Source organism: Sylvia atricapilla, chromosome 2 (assembly GCF_009819655.1).
Source record: "Sylvia atricapilla isolate bSylAtr1 chromosome 2, bSylAtr1.pri, whole genome shotgun sequence".
In the NCBI taxonomy this organism is placed as follows: Eukaryota; Metazoa; Chordata; class Aves; order Passeriformes; family Sylviidae; genus Sylvia; species Sylvia atricapilla.
Window position 1 is genome coordinate 47,916,538 of NC_089141.1, and position 17,886 is coordinate 47,934,423.

At 42.7% G+C, this 17,886-nt stretch overlaps 1 protein-coding gene across 1 annotated transcript in view; it reads right to left on the reverse strand.

Annotated features, from left to right (window-relative positions):
* The window catches only part of LOC136375022 (uncharacterized), a 124,846-nt gene extending 110,152 nt beyond the window's left edge, over positions 1-14,694 (reverse strand). The window contains exon 1 of the mRNA XM_066340380.1: positions 14,523-14,694. The gene's annotated coding sequence lies outside the window, so the exon portion shown is untranslated. The remainder of the gene's footprint in view (positions 1-14,522) is intronic.
* Between the last annotated feature and the right edge of the window lie 3,192 nt (positions 14,695-17,886).

Here is a 17,886-nt window from a genome sequence, read left to right on the forward strand (position 1 = left end):
ATGGGGATAGGATGCAGCTGTCCCACAGTATGGCTTTGAGCTTTCGGTTTAGTACACTGTCAGTCTTGCACCAAAGATATCTTAGATCTGTATATATAAGATTACAATCATTTTAAATTACCTGTTTTATTTTGCTCTGAAGAAAGATGAAGCCATCTGGTCTCACTTTGGAGGTGACAACCAACAACTGCTTGTAGCAACAGCTATCAGCTCAGTGGTGAAAAAACCACTCTCTTCTCACAGGGTAACAAATGACAGGATGTGAGGAAATGGCCTCAAGTTGCACCAGGGGAGATTTAGATTGGATATGAGGAAAAGAATCTTCACTGAAAGGCTGGTCAGGCACTGTGGGACAGGCTGCCCAGGGAAGTGGTGGAATCACCACCCCTGTAAGGCTCCAAAACAAATGTAGATGTGGCACATGGGGATGTGATTTAGTGGTGACAACAATGGTGCTGGATTATCAGCTGGACTTGGTGATCTTAGAGGTATTTTGCAAGTTTAATTTTATGATTCAATGGAAATAATGGAAGTTTGATAATATTTTGGGAGTGCCACAGCAGCAGCAGTGATGCAGCAGCCACATGGGAGCAATGCAGCTGTAGCACCCCGTGGGGGAGGCAGAGATGTGTCTCCTGGGCAGAGTTGTGGAGAGGCAGGAAGGTACCAGCCCCTCCACAGCTCCTGGAGAGGACGACATGGGGAGGAGTAGCAGATGGCAGAGTGTAGATGTGGGCAGGCAGGAGCCAGGGGACAGGAAGACTGCTGCTCCTTGCCTTGGTGCTTGTCCTCAGGTTACCGTGGGTATTGCATTTCACATTTCCACATGTCTCTTCATCCTTCCACCTTTTGTTTGTGATCTTTTCAGAGCAGGACAGTCTCCTAATACATGTTTTTACATTGACTTGCACTGTGAAGCCCTGATCTTGCTTGAGGCCTCTAGTCATGACTGTAATACAAATGATAAATCATCATCATAAAACAGGACAGGACAAATCCAGAACTCCTGTCATTACTCAGGGATGAAGTGTCAGCAGCTCAGACATGTGACAAGGTCAGGGAGACCACGAAGGGCCAGAAGAAGTGAATGCTCACAGAAAAGAGGACATGCTGAATGGCTTTGAAATATTTCTTATATGTGTCAGTGTTATATCTGTGTCAGTTCACAGCTGATTTCCTTTATTGATGTCACCTCCTGACAGTGGCTGGGAAAAGGATGGAGCCACACATCACAGGCAGTCACTCAAGTGCAGCTGCATGAAAACGTGCACACACAGTTGGTGGGTGCTTCCCATCCTCAGGCTGCTCTGAGGGCACCAAGCTGGCCTCAGCAAAAGCATTTCTTTGTCCTTTTACTGATGCCAAGAGACACTTACTTGATGTCTCCCCTCTTTCTTCCCCTCTGTCCCATAGAGGAAAGCTGTATGGGTATCTCATGCAGGGTATTTCAATAGTTCTGGAGACTCTCCCTTTCACCTGTGAGTTAGCTCAGACACACACAAGGATCATCGGCCAGGGAACTGCTTTCCCAGCCAGCATTCCCAGGCAGCCTCTGGGTCCGTGGCTAAATTCCCTGACAGACCTCATCCGTTGCTTGAATCTGTACAAGTCAACAACATGTTTTGCAAAAGCTGTCATCACTCTCAAGGTTACGCATTTTTCAGTGTCCCCTAACCTGTAGAGGCAAGGAGTTTGGGAGACCCAGAGTGTAATAGGAAAGATTTTCTGCAGGAATGTGAGGACATGATGGTGAAAAAAGAGGCAGTTCTGTCCATTCATAGCAAATCAAATAAGCACAGAAATATCTTTAAGCCATTTTATCTGGCAAGAAGCCATGCTGTCTTTTCAGCCAAAGTATGATGCTTGCAGAAAATGTAGCTTCAGTGAGCTGAATAACAGGTGAAAAAGAAGCATGGGGGGAAAGTCAAGCTGTATTTATGTCCTTAATGAACTGAAGGATTTATGCTATTCCTTCCTGTAGCTTGACAACTTCCAGGCACCAATTTCCACTCTTCCTCCTTATTCCTGAGATTTGAACTTTAAAAATATTTTAAGGGTTTCAAAGCAAATGTAGTCTTTAAAGCCTTCCCTGATGTAGGCTGCTGAAGGCTATGCTGTCTATCACATTGGTTTAATGACTTACACAACCAGGAAAAGTCCATCTTGTTCCCAGTTATGACTGCATTGTTAGGAGCTTCTCTAGTGACTCCTGTTTGCCAGATGACATCATTTGTAAACAGACAATTACAATACAATTTTTTTTTTCAGAATTTATCATTGTTAAATTTTACATTTGTTATTGAGTACTCTAAATGAAAGCAGGTTCATTATTCAATGATATTGCCAAAATCACACATGCTATTGCAAGAAAGAAATCAAACCCAGATGCAGGTCCTGGTGTATCTGCAACACCAGAAAAACTGCTCTCACTCCATCTTTGTGGAGTAAATGTCCATAATTAGGATAAGAACTGGGCCAAATAGCTTTGGCACAGATGACACAGTACATCAAATGAACACAGAGAATTAAAACAATGAAGCAGGAAGGAGAAAAGCAGGAAGGGCTGAGAAGTGACATCAAATAAAGAAATGTGAAACAGATGTGCTTGAACCTGAGCAAGGATATGCTTTAGGATAAATGAAACAGACAACAGCACATGAACCAGTTTTTCCTGGAGAGCTACCCAAAAGCAAAGTGCTTTAAAGAAGAATGTGAATTCAGAGAATATGCCATAGTCAGTATGATAATACTTGCATTAGGCACTGAGAGAGACCAGCACAGAAAGTGATCCAGAGCAAGAAAAGGAGAAACGGTGTTCAAAAAATTGGAAGTCCAGACAGAAAGCAGAAGCTTTGAGAATGTACAGGAACCAGACTTGGGAAATCTGGACACTACCTGAAGGCAAAAAGCACATTAGTCTTCATAAAAAAAAAAGTAATTACAATAATTTGGACTGCACTCCAGTATGATGTAAATGGGCTACTGACTTGTTTAGCATTTGATGCAGTGCCACTAAAACAGTGGTTGGACATTCTTGTCCTTCATTTTATTGCTGTAACAATGCAACAGCCCATGAACCACAAGGATGCTCTGTCTAGGCTGCCAATGCTTTTATCTTGCTCTGTGAAGGTCAGACCCTAGCAATGTTAGGATCACTCATTGTAATATTCAGCCACCCTCTGAACCACCTCATCTTAACCTATACAAAACACAGCTCTTTGCATCTTGATTTCAGGAGATCGAATTGCCAGCCTCTCTTATCCTCCTCATGGACACAAACTTCTGGTTCTCCCTGCTCTGAGCTCATCTTTTCTATCAAAACTTACAACTATGAGATTGACTATTCCTTACTTTTCCCAGTTAACAGCAGCAGATTCAACTTCCAGACTAACACCTGCCTCCCTGGTTTCCTTTTCCTCATATGTAAAGTTAACATAGTGAACTTTAAACAAAACTTTTATATATTTATATATTAAAAATCTTTAAATATAGTTTAATTTTACCTTTTAACATAGCTAACATAGTAACAATCTTCAAAATAACATCCTCAAAACCTATTTCTGTAGTACCCTGCAACTCATGCTCATGTGACCATGGTTAAGTGAATGTGGACTTTCATTCCTCTTTGTTCTTCCTACTTTTTATTTCTAAATATACCTGTTGTTTTTTGGGTTGTCACCTTATCTCGCCAACCCTCAAGTAAGTTTGAAGCAAAGTGAGGCGGTGAAGCCATCTGTTGTCTGTTCACTGACTGTGCTGCAAAGTCCTCCTACCATGGAAAGCCTCCACTATGGGCTGGTCTAGGAACTATTTGCTCTCATTACCATCACCTCCGGGAAGGCTAGGAGACATCTGTTGAATCTGAGTAATAGGCCTGACTTCCATTTACCCTTTGTCTCTCCAGCTGTAGAGACCCACCCTGATGTCTCATTAACAAAGTAAAAATAATGATCCTGTTTTTTTTCCCACCTCCAGGCAGCTGCAGAACCTTCCCTGACCAACTGTAAGCCAAGTCTCTTGTCCCTGGAGTCCTAATGCTTGAGAAACCCACTAAGCAGTCTTAGATTGCAGTTTGTTTTCCTTGTGCTCCGTACCTTTCAGCTGGCTTCATCTGGGATCAGCAATGGAGGGAGATGATACAGTGTAGGGGAGATGATGCAGACTGAGCTCACAGCAAAGGAATGCAAAGGAGAGAATGTCAGTGGCAGAGGAACAAATTAGATACTAGGTAATTTTTTTCCTCAGCTGTATAAATTGGTATTTTAAATGACAACTACCATGAGCTGCCCTCCCTTCTGTGGATCCCAGTGTTTCTCTTCCTTTAGTGCAACAGCCTACAAGGTTTGGGCTCCTCAGAAGCCTTTTTTTGCCTATCTTGGGCTTTACAAGCTGACAATGACAGCCCTGGAACTGCTGGATGAATAATGCAGCTGGCAAAGGCTGGCCTTCTTAACTAACTCAGCCACAGACACCTCACATGCAGAAGAAATCTGGGGTTTGCTAATGGAGCTCTGGCAGGAGAACCAGGAAATGGTCACTAACATTTTTGCATGTATTCTAAGTCCTGACAAATTACCAGAGACTTTTGCACAGTCGTTCTGTCCCCACAGCATCTCTTGGAGAAAAGACATGGAGCTGGCTACAGCACAGAGAATAATACTCCCCCAGGCCACAGAAAGATTTCTTGAGGCTGCCTCCAGCAGAGAACCTCATGGAAAAAGGAGGAGAGGGACTGGGAGTTAATCAATCCCACTTACAGCAGGGCTGCATCCTCACTGGCAGGTGTGGCCTTATTTCCATCATTTTCTTGGCAGTTTGGAGGCTTATCAGCAGATAGGATTGCTGGCCAGATCTTGGGTGGGTGCTGCAGCTCTGCAAGCCCAGCATGAGGAGTTCCTCATCCCTGCTCCTGCTGAGGCTGGGGCAGAGCCCCCCTAAGCTGTCACACACATAAGGGCATGACCTTAAAATAACAACTTTTCTAACACTTCTGAGGGATGCAGACTGCTGACAGAGAATTTGAGGCAATCTAAATCTTAGGCGAGGACAAAAATTCTGTGAAGCTAGCTTCAAAAAGGATTTCGTTTGACCATATCTTTAACCTGGGGGTCGATGAAAAGAAGAGAAGTTTCAGTGACTAATTTCTACAGGTCTGAAATATAACAGGTTATTAAACACACAACTGAACAGCTGCAGATTCTGACAGAGACATTGCTCTCCCTAAGCATTTGGTAATAGAGTATTTCAGATGATTTAATAGCTAATAAAGTCAGAGTCTTTGCTAAGCAGATGGATGCAGCAATATTAAAAAGGTAATTATAGATTTCTATCAAAAAATTCTTTACTCAAAATATTTATTCTCAGACTGAAGCTAATACACAGCTCTCACTTAAAGAAAAAAAAAATTGCCACTATTTAAAAGGTTTCCAATTTGCTCTACCATAGTGGCTTCCAATTACAACCAATTTCAAGTTGTAAGTTTTCAGATTGAGTATTCCTTTTTTCAAGGTAAATCCTCACCAGTTGTCACATAAAACTAGTTTTCCCATTACTCATGTTCTTATGCTTTTTGGCAGCACAGGGATGCTTATTTCCTTTGCTTCTTCTCAGACATTAGCCAGTTGTGATATCTGTACCTCCATAAAATTACAACGTGGTAAGAAAGGGTCAGAGGAGCAGAAAAGAGTGTTAGGGATGCTTGCAAAAAACCACAGGAGAGTCTTTCATGCACAAAATTATTCATTTGCTTCTGTGTTGCTATTTCAGCCTTTTTTTTTTTTTTCCCATTGATCTTTCAGATCCTTTACTCATTCTCTGTGAGGGCCACTAGAAAACCAGGGTATGTTTTAAAATCCTGCATACTCAGCTATGCCAGCTAATTCACAGGCTGCAGAAAAAATTTTTTTTATATCTGTAACTTATCCCATTATCATGGAGGATTATGCAGCAGAGCTTGTACTCACACTCAAGCTAGTTTATCTCTACCTCTGATTATTTTTGCCTGGTTTATAAAAATGTAATGGATACTCATTTCCATTTAGTCAAGCCAACCCACGTAATACAGCACTGCCCATGTCTACTTTGCTCTGCATTTCTTAGTGTCACCTCCTTTGCAGGATTTATTAACACCAGGCCCTGCCTCAACACACCCCATTTTCCTCTTTGAAACCCTGTCTTGAGGACTCATTGCTGTTGTAAGAACTGTGAGAAATGAGATGGCAATGGCTCAAGTGTTGAACAATCAAAAACTTTTAAAATATATACAAAGAAAAGATGTGGTTGCATTCTGCTCCTACAATTTGGGTAGCGCTGCATTCCTCAAAGAGAGCATTTCTGAGAACCAGAGAGTTTCTGGGCACATGTGTGTGGCACCAGGACTGGAGGAAGAGTACTGGAGGCCATTAGGCTCCCAGTGCAAATGTGGCTGCCTCTCCCACCTGTGGCTCCAGCATCACCATCCTTGGGGAAAAGAACAGCCCCTGCTCACCTATAAAGTGCAGCAAGGACATGACAGTGACTACAGCAGCGTGGGAAGCTCAACCTTCTTGGATGCTGCTGAGAAATGCCCACACAGCTTTCATGTCCACACAGAGAAAAACACACATAAAGATGCCAGACCTGAGTTCTAACCCTCCAGGAAGACCTATTAGGATCAAAGAGGACTGCTGGTGGGCTCTGTCGTGCTGATGAGCTGCAAAAATATCAAAACCATAAGTAGGACTATTTTTATCTATCCCTTATGCTCAGAAAGATCAGACTCACAAGCTAACTGTACATAAAGGATGCCAGCAGCACACATGGTCAGAGGGGTTGTTGCACTAAGGATGCAGGCACAGAGTGTATTACAAATCACTGAAAGATGTAGAGTTTGCTGCAGATCGGTGCAAGCACTTGTGTGTGCAGGATCCAACAGGTTTTGGAGGCTACCACAGTGCATATTAAACAACATATTCTTCTGCATCTAAATATGGTCGCCAGGTAAATTGAGAATTAGGTCCAAGCCAGAAATTTGTATCAAAATCCCAATATATATTACAAAGTTCAAGGAGACTTTTTTTTTTTAATTTCTTTTTTTTTTATTTCTTAATTTTTTTTCTTTTTAATTCATAGCTATGGAAAGAGATGCTAGCTGTTAAATGCTAAATTTTCAAGACACTTTCATTTCATGCTGTGCTTGTATCTAGGGTTTTGTTCCCATTTCTAGCAAAATTTGAGCCTAATAAAGAGTACTTTAACCTTCATTTATTGGAGTGGCCATCAGATAGCTAGATCTTTTATTCCTATTGTCAGTGGCAATAAGAAATTGATGACAAAGATAACTATTGTGGCTGTAACTGCAGTGTTATTTATAAACAGCTAGATGCAGAAGAAATGCAATTTAAATTTCATTGTGAGCAATATTCACTTCTAGAGTCTCTAATGCACAATTCATAGCTGCTTAAATTGTAGTCATTACTCTCATACTACAATACTCTTTGTCATGACAAAGGGAAATTACTTTTCTGTCAATTACTTTTGCAAGATTAGTTAATTTACACTTGCAAAGGGTATGGAGCAGCATCTTGGTTCCATGGAGATGTTTCTCAGAAGCATTTGGCAATTAAAGTTTGGAGGAAAACGTAAATGAAAGTCACCTTCAAAATGTAAAAAAAAGGGGCAGTGCATGCATCCCAAGGTGTCATATGCCAGTGAAGAGCAGCAATCAAGAGCAGATTTATCGCTGACAAACTGCCAACCTCAGTGCTGCAGAAACCTGTACTGTAAAACCTGTACTGAAAACTGTACTGAGGACCTGCAAGAGGAATGCTCCTCCTCTCTGTTTCAGTACTGAGCAGCCACTGAAATCACTGGCAGCATTTGAAATCACTGTCCCTGATTACACGTGAGCTGTGCATGCAATTATTTATATAAAACATCCTTCTCTTTGGCATCTCCTTCTGCTGCTATCTGTGTGTTTGCTTAATCCATGTCAGAATGGAGATAGCAAGAGCCAAAAACATGAGGAGGAATGTTATTTTTACTTACTTGCTTGGAAATTCTGTGTGAGCTTTAGGATGGCTGGCTTGGATACCTGCCTGAGGCATCACAGCTCCTGACCCTAGCAGCATAATTTAAGGTGTTGAAGTTTTAATGCCTGAATTCCTTGGAGGGGTGATGGAGTAACTGTGTGCAACATTGCCCAAGAGACAACGCAGTGTTCTTCCATCGCTTGAGAAACTGTTTCAGGAAGGTTCCCCCTTCTTTTTCCTTCATATGTCTCCACATGTAGGTGTGGCACTTAGGGACATGTTTTAGTGCTGGGCTTGACATTGCTGGGTTAATGGCTGGACTCAATGGCCTTAGAGACCTCATCCAAACTTTTCCACTAATTCTATGAAGGAGTGCTGGAGTATCACCTGGATCCCTCTTGCTAAGATCAGGGGTATTGTGGGCAGGAGGTGCAGCTGTACCTTCTGCAGCCTGTGGGATGCTCTCAGGGGTGAGGGTGCTCGCTGTGGGTCTGGCACGACATGGTACTGTCGCTCCCCAGCCTGCAGGGATTCACACCCACATAGAGAGAGCAAGTAGGACCCAACAGAGACCGCAAATCTTCTCTTCCCTCCATGAAAATAGTGAAAAGGCATTTGGAAAATGGGGCATTCAAGAGAGGCCTCAGATTCAGCATGAAGAGTGGGTGGGGTTTTATACCCTACCTCTGCCCTGCAGCCAGGCAGGGTGGCTTAAATCACCTCAAGGTTTGAGGTCACAGGTATATTTTTGTAAGTGGAGCAGAACAAGTGGAGTGCAGACACACCGTGTAGCTGAACTGTCATGCACTGCGTGCAGCTGGCACAGCACAGCTTCACCTCTAGGTATTATTGCAATTAAAATGATGAAATAACAACAGCACAGGCATCCTCAACAATGATGTTTGTGTTTAGGCATGTCAGACTATGCTGATACTGATATTCCGATCCTTTATTGGCATCATGGCTTTCATGGAGTTTTGCAATGTTCTAAATCCTAACCCCTACCAAATTCCAACAAACACAGTCACAGTGCTCCTTTCTGATACTGCTCTCTTGATCCAACAAGGGGCAGAGCATCCTTATCTTTCCTCTCCAGCCTGAGCTGCCTACAGGCGCTGTTGCTGTGCTTTGGTGCAGAACATTTCAAAGGCAGAAATTACATAGGAGGGAGTTCTCAGCAGAGTTTACAGAATGTTTCAGGGCACCTTAATCATATGTTATTTCTGTTCCCATTAGATTAATGGATTTACAGCACTGCTCAGCCCAAAACCAGACTCTCCTCCAGCCACCCATAAAAACGTTAGAAAGTGTTTAAAAATCACAAGTGTTTATGCTGCCTTTAATTATTTTCCATTTCAGTTGCCTGGATTTTCTTTTGAGACACATGCTCTTGATTTACATCAAGGCTACAATCCTACCTTGCACAAAACATAAATCCACATTTGTTTAAAAGAATTAGAATTAGGTGGGACTAATTTCTGCAGGTTAATAAAAATAGGTGTGAAGACATGAACACAAGTGTAAGGATACAATAGTATAAAGATACATATCAGGGTATAAAGATACAGATTAGAATTTTCAAAGTTTCAGCTTGAGATAAGGACAGACAATATGCAAAATTATTTTCTTTTTTTTTTCCTTTGGCTAAACTCCAAATTAATAGAGTCAGTCCCACTTGTTTTTTCACAACCAGTCTTTAAGTGCCCTCTGTTTAAAATATATTTAGTTCACCTATTTGTGTCACTACAATAACATGCCAGGGAAAGAGCTCTTAGCTCTTTATTCACAGAAGGACAGAGAGAAACCACATCTCTGGTTCTTCTATATAATACGAAAACTGTTGAAAAAGGTTGGGTTTTTTATGGCGTCTAGATATGCCACTCAGACTGCTGTAATTTCAGGACATAATGGAGTGGCACTAAAGCATCTGAGGTTTGAATGTTGAAAAAGACAGTTGTGGCTGTAAAAGTTTTGGGATCAACAGTGTTTGGGATCCTTCTAATTTTTCTGGATAAAGCCAGAGAGCCTGTGGTCTAGAATGCTCAGTGGTGCACCTCCTTCCAGCCCTGCACATTCCTCTTCCATGTGTGATCCCTACCTTTGACATATGAATACAGTTGGGTTTTTTTTTCTGAAAACCCACAACCAGCAATTTAATTAAGGTAATTTAATTTGTCTTCAAAACAATGCATAATGCATTAATTAAAGTAACTTAATTTGTCTTCAAAACAGAGTATTATTAATTTACCCTAAGGCATGAGACACAAAGCACAAAGGGCAAAAAACATCAGAGGTACATGACTCTTACTCATACCCTCATCTTTCCCCTTGACAGCTTTTGTGCTTTCTCATTTTCAGCTTCAAGGAACATTTGTGTTGTATTAGCACTAGTCTGTTTTTACAGTGCTTTCCTTTGCCCTTAACTCCCTTCCTTTCACACATTGCTTCTGGACAGCTTCTCTCAGGTGACTCAAAGGCCCCAGTTTTGCAAAGCTTTTGTGAGAGTATAGTGTGATACTTTTCAATCCTGAAAAAATAGAGATATTAGCAGTGTTGTGACCAAGGTGTTATCTTGTAGGTCCACAGAACTCCTTGACTTTGTGGACTCTTTAATATGTTTTCAGCTTCTCTTCACTTCTCTTTATTATCATTTTCATAACCCCTGTTGACTAATGCACAGCAAATATGCTCATCTCACAAATGCACGTGTGGAAGCAGAACATTAATTAAAAAAAAATATCAGGCACATTTTTCTAGTTTCCTAGTGGAACTACTTGTTCCAAAATAACAGCCTATTGCTGTTATAAGCTATGTTGTAATAATAGCCTGTTGCTATTATCAGCAACAAAATGCTACAGAATACTAAATAGTTATAAAATGTAAGGTTTTATAAAACTTTAAAGTTTTTATAATTTAAGAAAAATAATAAAATGTTTTAAATTAGGCTGCATATATCATATGAGTATTTTGTAAGGTAAACCTTGTACCCATATAGACAGAATTTAGTAAGTTATTTTTAATTAATAGAGTGGTGTTGTAGGGAACATGCCCACATAGCAAAAGAAATCTGATATGAAATGATAAGAAATACTTCAAAAGAAACTATTTTAGCTACAGTTCAGCTGAGTCTTAGCTTCATCTAATCCCCACTTTGGTGGTAGATATGAACACACTTCATTCTAGGAACTTGGGAAACACCAAAGAAGAACAGGCCTGTTGGCTTTGCTGGTGTGTTTATTTCTTGGTGATACTGAAGGTTTAGAGACATGTGTGTTCCTGGAATTCCTCACAGAAGGTAATATTTGTAATGAACTCCTTAAAATCTGAACATACCATGTTCTTGTTTGCCCTTGGAGTAACTAGGAAACCAGCCTCGCCCCAGAGCCTATCCGGAGTTGTCCCCTTCAGACCCTTTTGTAGCTTTGGCAGCTCCAGCTAGCTGAAATGAATTGCTATTGGCAAAAATACCACAGAAATCAGTTCTTTAACTGCAGCAAGAGGGGTGTAAACTGGGCGCTTCTGACCAGCAATATCAGTCAGAGCTGGCTCTCCCATTTGAAACAAGGCTAGCTAATGCCTTTGGGATGAATCTCAGGAGAATAGGACAGAGCCTGCAGAGAGCCACACAAAACCTCCCTCTGTAGTGCAGGAGCTCTGGACTGTTCTAGTGTGCAGAACAGGGAAATCAAAACGGTCGCAAGGAAGCCCCACCTATAATACAAAATAATCCCATTAGTCTCTCCACGACAAAGACCTGGGAGTTATTTTGCTGGGTAGGTGGCCATGGGAACAGTATGGTTATCATCACACAGCAGAGACGGAAACCAGAACTTTCTCCAGGAATGGGGAAGCAGCTTCCAGGAGTATCACAGGGAGCAGCACTTTCACAGCAAGAAGCCCAGCTTCCTAAAACAACATCACCACTACAGAACACCACAAACACAAAAATTATCAAGGAAAAGCTAAACTCTTTCTGAGCAGGAGGAAAGCAAATAAAGAGTAACACATACATTTGTTTCTTGAGATAGATGTCAAAGGATTGGACAAGGCATGAAGGCACGTAGCTGGATTTAGCTTCAACCTTGCCCAGACTGGAGACACAAAGCTGCAGTTCATGGAACAAAAGTGAGATTGCTCTGTTTAATCTTTGCTTTTGGAAGAAGCTGGAGGTGAAAGCACAGCTGAGAGCTGGCAGGACCATCCTTCTGCTAGCAACATGCACAACTGCTGTAACTCTTTGTTTACCTCCTAGACCAGCCTGGCAGAGATGGCAGCTGCCTGTATTGAACCACATTCCAACTCTGGTCACACTGGAATGAATCCAGGGTCATGTCACTGACTTCAATGAAGTTATTCTCTATTCATGTTTGCTAGCTGAGAATCTGGCCCATTCTATCTAGGCAGCAATATCTAATAGAGAAAATACAGCCAAATTAATGGAACAAGAAGAACCAAACTATGTGACATGAAGAGGAAACATTTTACATTGTAAGGATTATAGAGGCCCTTTAGTTTAAGGACTTCATCAGCATTTAAAGGACAGTCTGCTGAAATGCATTTCTATATATGCATAGATTTTAAGCCTTATTTGCTATTTTAGAAAGTGAAAAGAAAATGAATTTATTTTAACATTATTGAAAGAAAAATGCTGAAATCTGTTCAACACAGAATACTAATTCATTACACATCTATAAGCAGGACTCTTCTGTTTAGGATTTCCTCCACATCAATTAAGAAGGCCTCTCTGGCCAAAATATGTTGAGTTTCATGATTTTCTCTATGGGAATACTTTTCTGTTGGTGCTAAATTCAGTTTTGGGAAAAACACTCTGCTGGGTAAACCCTGGTTGTCCCTGCTGTAGTGACCAACAAAAGATAGAGAAAAGGAATCAGGGTAAGGAAAATTTGTCATCCCTGTATTATTTCCAAAAAGTAAAAATTAACTCTCAACAGGGCTTGATGATATAGTATATCTGACTTTAGAGAATTCAGTGGTGTAACAAAAACTATGCAACCAATGACAGAAGAGTAGCAAAAAGTTACAGGTTTATTCTAGCAGTTCATCTGTTAAAGAAATACTGACACTTACTTTTTAGCAGGCAATGGATGGAACTGCCTCACTGCCTGTTGTACTAAGTTGGTATCATCCCATGTTATGTGCTCTGACTAATGCAGCAGAAATGCACTTGTATGCCCACACCTCATCTGGATGCTGTTTGTGTTGCTGCATGATCTGGAGGCACCGAGACGGAGAATGAGTGGTGATGGATCCATTGGGGATGGGATTTCTGCTATACCTAGTTAGCAGTAACATGCCACTTACCCACAATTTTCACTTAACCTATGGATTTCACCTGGACTCACCAGAATATAAATTTATAAACTGATGCAACACCCTTGCCAAAAAAGAGAAACATGAAGAAGAGAAGGGAAACATGCTTACTTACTAAGGAAAATGTATGTTAAATTGAGAAGGGCATTGGATTGTTTTGGGTAGCTAGAAAGAGCTGTGGAACAATCCAGACAGGATTTAAGACAACTTTTTTTTTTTTTTTTTTTTTTTTTTTTTTTTTTTTTTTTTTTTTTTAGAGCATGTTTCTCAGCTTGCACTAACACACTAACATCGAAGTGAATCAAGGGAAGTCGTAGCATATAGCTCTTTTCACACAAGACTGTATATAAAATAACACTCTAGGATGACAGGGGTCATTTTAGACCATCCTGGACAGTTCCCATAAGGAAGTGAAAATATCACAAGCCTGGAGTGGCAAACTGCCTGCTCAGGTTTGGACTCCTGGTCTAGATATCAACACCTAGAGCTCTTCCATAGAAATTCATTTCATTATTCCTATGCAAGAAAGAGCAGGTAATTAATGTTTCAGCTACAGAAATTATCCCCCTGTGCTAGTGTAATGTATCTGTTAGAATTAGTCCTGTAAATCTGCATCATAATGGACAATATTCTCTTAAACTAATTTCCAGCAATCATCATTAATTGACCAGCTTTCTAACACCTGGTACCAACAGATTTTTCATCCAGCAAGTGCAGTGCCACACAATGGTAACAGCAGGTTTTTACCTAATCCCTTCTCCATACACAAGCAAACATCAAATGTGCCTGTAACAAAGACACACAGACCAGCTTGACATTTGCTGATAAGTCCCAGGAGATTCTCCCTCAGTACAACTAGTCCTGCTCAAACAGATTTTCCAGTGGAAATGATGATTTGAAATAATTTCCAAGTAGAATAATTGCACTCACTTGAAAAGAACATCCTTCTCTTCCTCAGTGTATACATATTTTAGTGCAGATGTAAATGCAGCTAACACTTCATGAAGTTTTCCAAAGCAATAATTATTTCATCTTAGGAGAATTTACAACAGCTTGCTCGATAATGAAGTTACGCAGATATATATACTTCATGCAAAGTTGCATAAACACACATACATGCACACACGAAATAAAAATTTTTAAAAAGGGAGGCATTTAAAATTGCATTTAAATTCCACTCACAGTTCTGAAGTTCAAGCATAAAACTTCTTGCCTTGCATCTGTAGCTCCAAGCTGTCTGTAAAGATAACACAGTCCATCAGATATCCTGGTTTTGTTTTCTTGCATAAAAATATCATCTGTCACAGGCACAGGAGCTGACTTCAAGGCCCAGCCCCTTCAGCGGAGCACACCAATCGGGAGACCCCGGGAGCACATGTGGAATGCTGCTCGGCGGCACGCCGGTCACGGCCACGGGCAGCATCTGCTGTGCGGGACACGGCTGCCAGGTGAAGCCGGGTGTCAGCGGAGCAGGCGCTGGAGCTGCCCGGCTGTCCCCAGCCCGGCCCGGGAGGCTCTCACAGGCCACTGCTCCTGCTGCAGCAGCCACAGGGGCACCAGAGCCTGGGGCTCTGTGCCTCGCCCCTTCTGGTGTTGTTCTTTAACGTTTTAATAAAAATAATCTCATTTGCTATTGAATTTCATGCTTCTTCACTTCTTCTCTCCGTTGCTATTCTAACCCCGTTTCGAGCCTTATATTCCAAACCTTTTCCCTGGAAACCCATGTCTGTGGAAAAGCCCCTCATATCAGGGGGGTGGGCAGCGCTCCTAACCCTTTGGGTCAGCCTCACCTGGGGTTTTCCCCCTTTCCTGATGCCGCAGGGCTGTCTGCCCACAGGCTCCCTGCCGCTCCTGCCTCTGCCACAGCTGCCCGGTTGTTCTGTGCAAGCTCCCCACACGCAGCTTGGCTCTGTGCCAGTCGGCCAGAGGGGTCATTTTCTTCTTGCATCTGTTTAACTTGGCGACACTTAAACGCAAACCTCTTAGAAATCGTGTGTAGGGACACAGAGCCCCGGCTGCCCTGCTCCGTGCTCAGCCCCGGCACAGGAGCGGGCTGAGAGGAGCGCCCGTCTGCTAATGCGGGTTGGGAGCACAGCGCTCAAAGCCAAAACACTCCGAGAGTGCCGAGGTGAGCTGCTGAACTGACTTCTCTAGACGTGTTTTCACTCCTGGAAGGGCAAGTCACAACACGCTGGGAAGGGAAACCAGTAAACACAGAGTGCAAAAGCCGTGCCTTTTCCAGCTGAAGTAAGAGACCTAAAGGCCTTCCTCCCCTCGCACCTCTCATCACCTCAGTGCTGGCTTTATTAACTCGGAGCAGCAGCTTTAGCTGATCACACAGCCGGACTTCTGCATTCAGGGTGCAGGTTAGAGTGGGCTGGCTGTAATAAATATTGCTGTCTCTACTGTGTGAATAACTTGCTGGTTTAATCAAATTAATTTTGCTTCTAATTTCTAGCTTAGTAGATTGGTAATTCACTAAAGGGTCATTTTACAGTGTTTTCCGATGGTGGATTAGCCACGCTGGTTTAAATCCTAGACAAAGCTCCATTTGCCACCCTCAGAAGCCACGGGTTTCTCAGAGGAAAAATTCCCATAGAATGTCACTAGACAGGATGGACTTCGGTCAGTGAAATTAGCCCCCGCCGGATTCAGGGTGGAATTTCCCATTTCCAGAGGCTAAGGCCAGCACACCCCAAGCAGGAAATAACTCTCCGTTAGCAAGAGCCAAGAACCCTGGTGGAAGTGCTTTCTTTCATCGGCCGCCGATGGGGCGGGGAGGAGCCAGAAGGGACTGTCTCTGCCGTGTGGAAGGTCTTTTTCAAATCTGCAATAAGGAGCAAACTCGTTCCCCGCCGGGAACAGTTTGTTCAGAGGTTTCCCAGGTGGGAGCAGCTGGGGCAAGGCTGGTGGGAGATTTTCCTGCCTGATCTGGTTCTGCACCCAGGGCTGGGCAGAGGGGTGGAGTTGGGTCAGCCTGCCTGGCTCTACCTGGGGCTGGGACGAACCTTGGACCTCTTGCTGCTGGAGAAGATGCACTGTCTGGCAGCACTTCGGAGGGAGAGGCGAAAGAAAAAAATGTTGAGCCTTGTAAAACGGGTATTTCCACTGTGTCTGAGACCTTGCTGGGGCGATGCGGGGAACCTAAGCAGAAATCTTCTTGTACAGCCGGGGCAGAGACCTGTTCAGAGGCTCACTCGCTTCCCACAAGCTTTCAAAGGCCCCTTCTTCAGTTTTCATTTTTTGGTCCTACATGAGATCAGGTCTCCCAAAGACACAGTTTTGCCCCATCCATGCCCACATGGCAGTGACAAGTGAGATGGTGAATCTGCACTGGCTCATGGGTGAGCTGCCGGAGCCCTCTGCCTGTGGGCACCTGCTGTGGCTGCAGAGGGGCTGGCACAGGTGGACCAAATTTGGATTGGGACTGGGAAACTCACCCTGATAGATGGTGTTTAACGTGCAGCCAAACCAGCTTTTGAAAGCTAAGCATGCACACACATAAATGGCTGAGATCTAACAAGTCACCTTACCACAGCAGTGAGAGATGGACAGTCTCTCTCAGCCTATTTACTTATCAGCACTTTGATCCCTGCAGGATAGGTGTGCTATCTGCTAATTCCCAGCTGTATTGCATCTCACTGAACTGTCTTTTTCCTTTATTCCCAGGATGTATTTTTTTTCCTCTCCTTTTAGTTATGATTGTGTCTGACTGTGTCCTACCAAATTTCTGTTCTCGGTATTTACAGCCTGCAAATATTTGTCAGCTTATCACATTGCCTCTGAGCCACCATTTCACCAAGGTCTATTTATATTTTTCCTCATGAATCAGTTCCTCCAGACCCCCTATTTTTTGCTGCTCTTTCCTGTAGAGTTTGCAGACTTTGTTTGGTTTTAAAAGAGCAGAGGGAAGTTTAATTCTCTTTTCTTTAAAGAAGGGCAATAACTGGATAAAATTTAACCCGTATGAAGGTGAGTTCCTGGCAGACTTGCATTTGAGATGGCCAGTTCTAAACTTCATACTTGTTCCCTGTTATTTGTCGCATTTGTTTGGATCACTAGTGTTTTATGCTGCAAACCTTTGTCAAACACAGTAATACATAATTCACTGTCCTGAGTAAATTCATTGACTTGCATGAAGCTCTCTGGGCAGGCAGGTACGTGTGTGGGCAAACAGTTTTGTGATTGCAGTCTCAGGATGATGAGACCTTCAGTGGTACCTAGGAATCCAACTTACACCATTCCCAGAAAGGTGGGGTCTTCTGCAGCTGTAATGCAGAGCCCAGGAGGAGCTTCAGCCCTGCCTGAAATACCAGTCACAGGTGGCTGCTGGGTCAGTGGTCAGTGACAGGGTCACGCTGATACCTGTCTCTGTCTTGATATCTCCCCTGCATTACCCCAAGGCCAAAGTGCAAACAGGCATCTGAGTAAAGAGAAATCTGTTGCAACACCGTGTGAATACAAGTCTCTCCAACCCTTGCCACCAGACACTGCGTGGTTGCCTTTGGCACAAATTGTACTTTACTCTGCTAAGGATCCCCCTGGA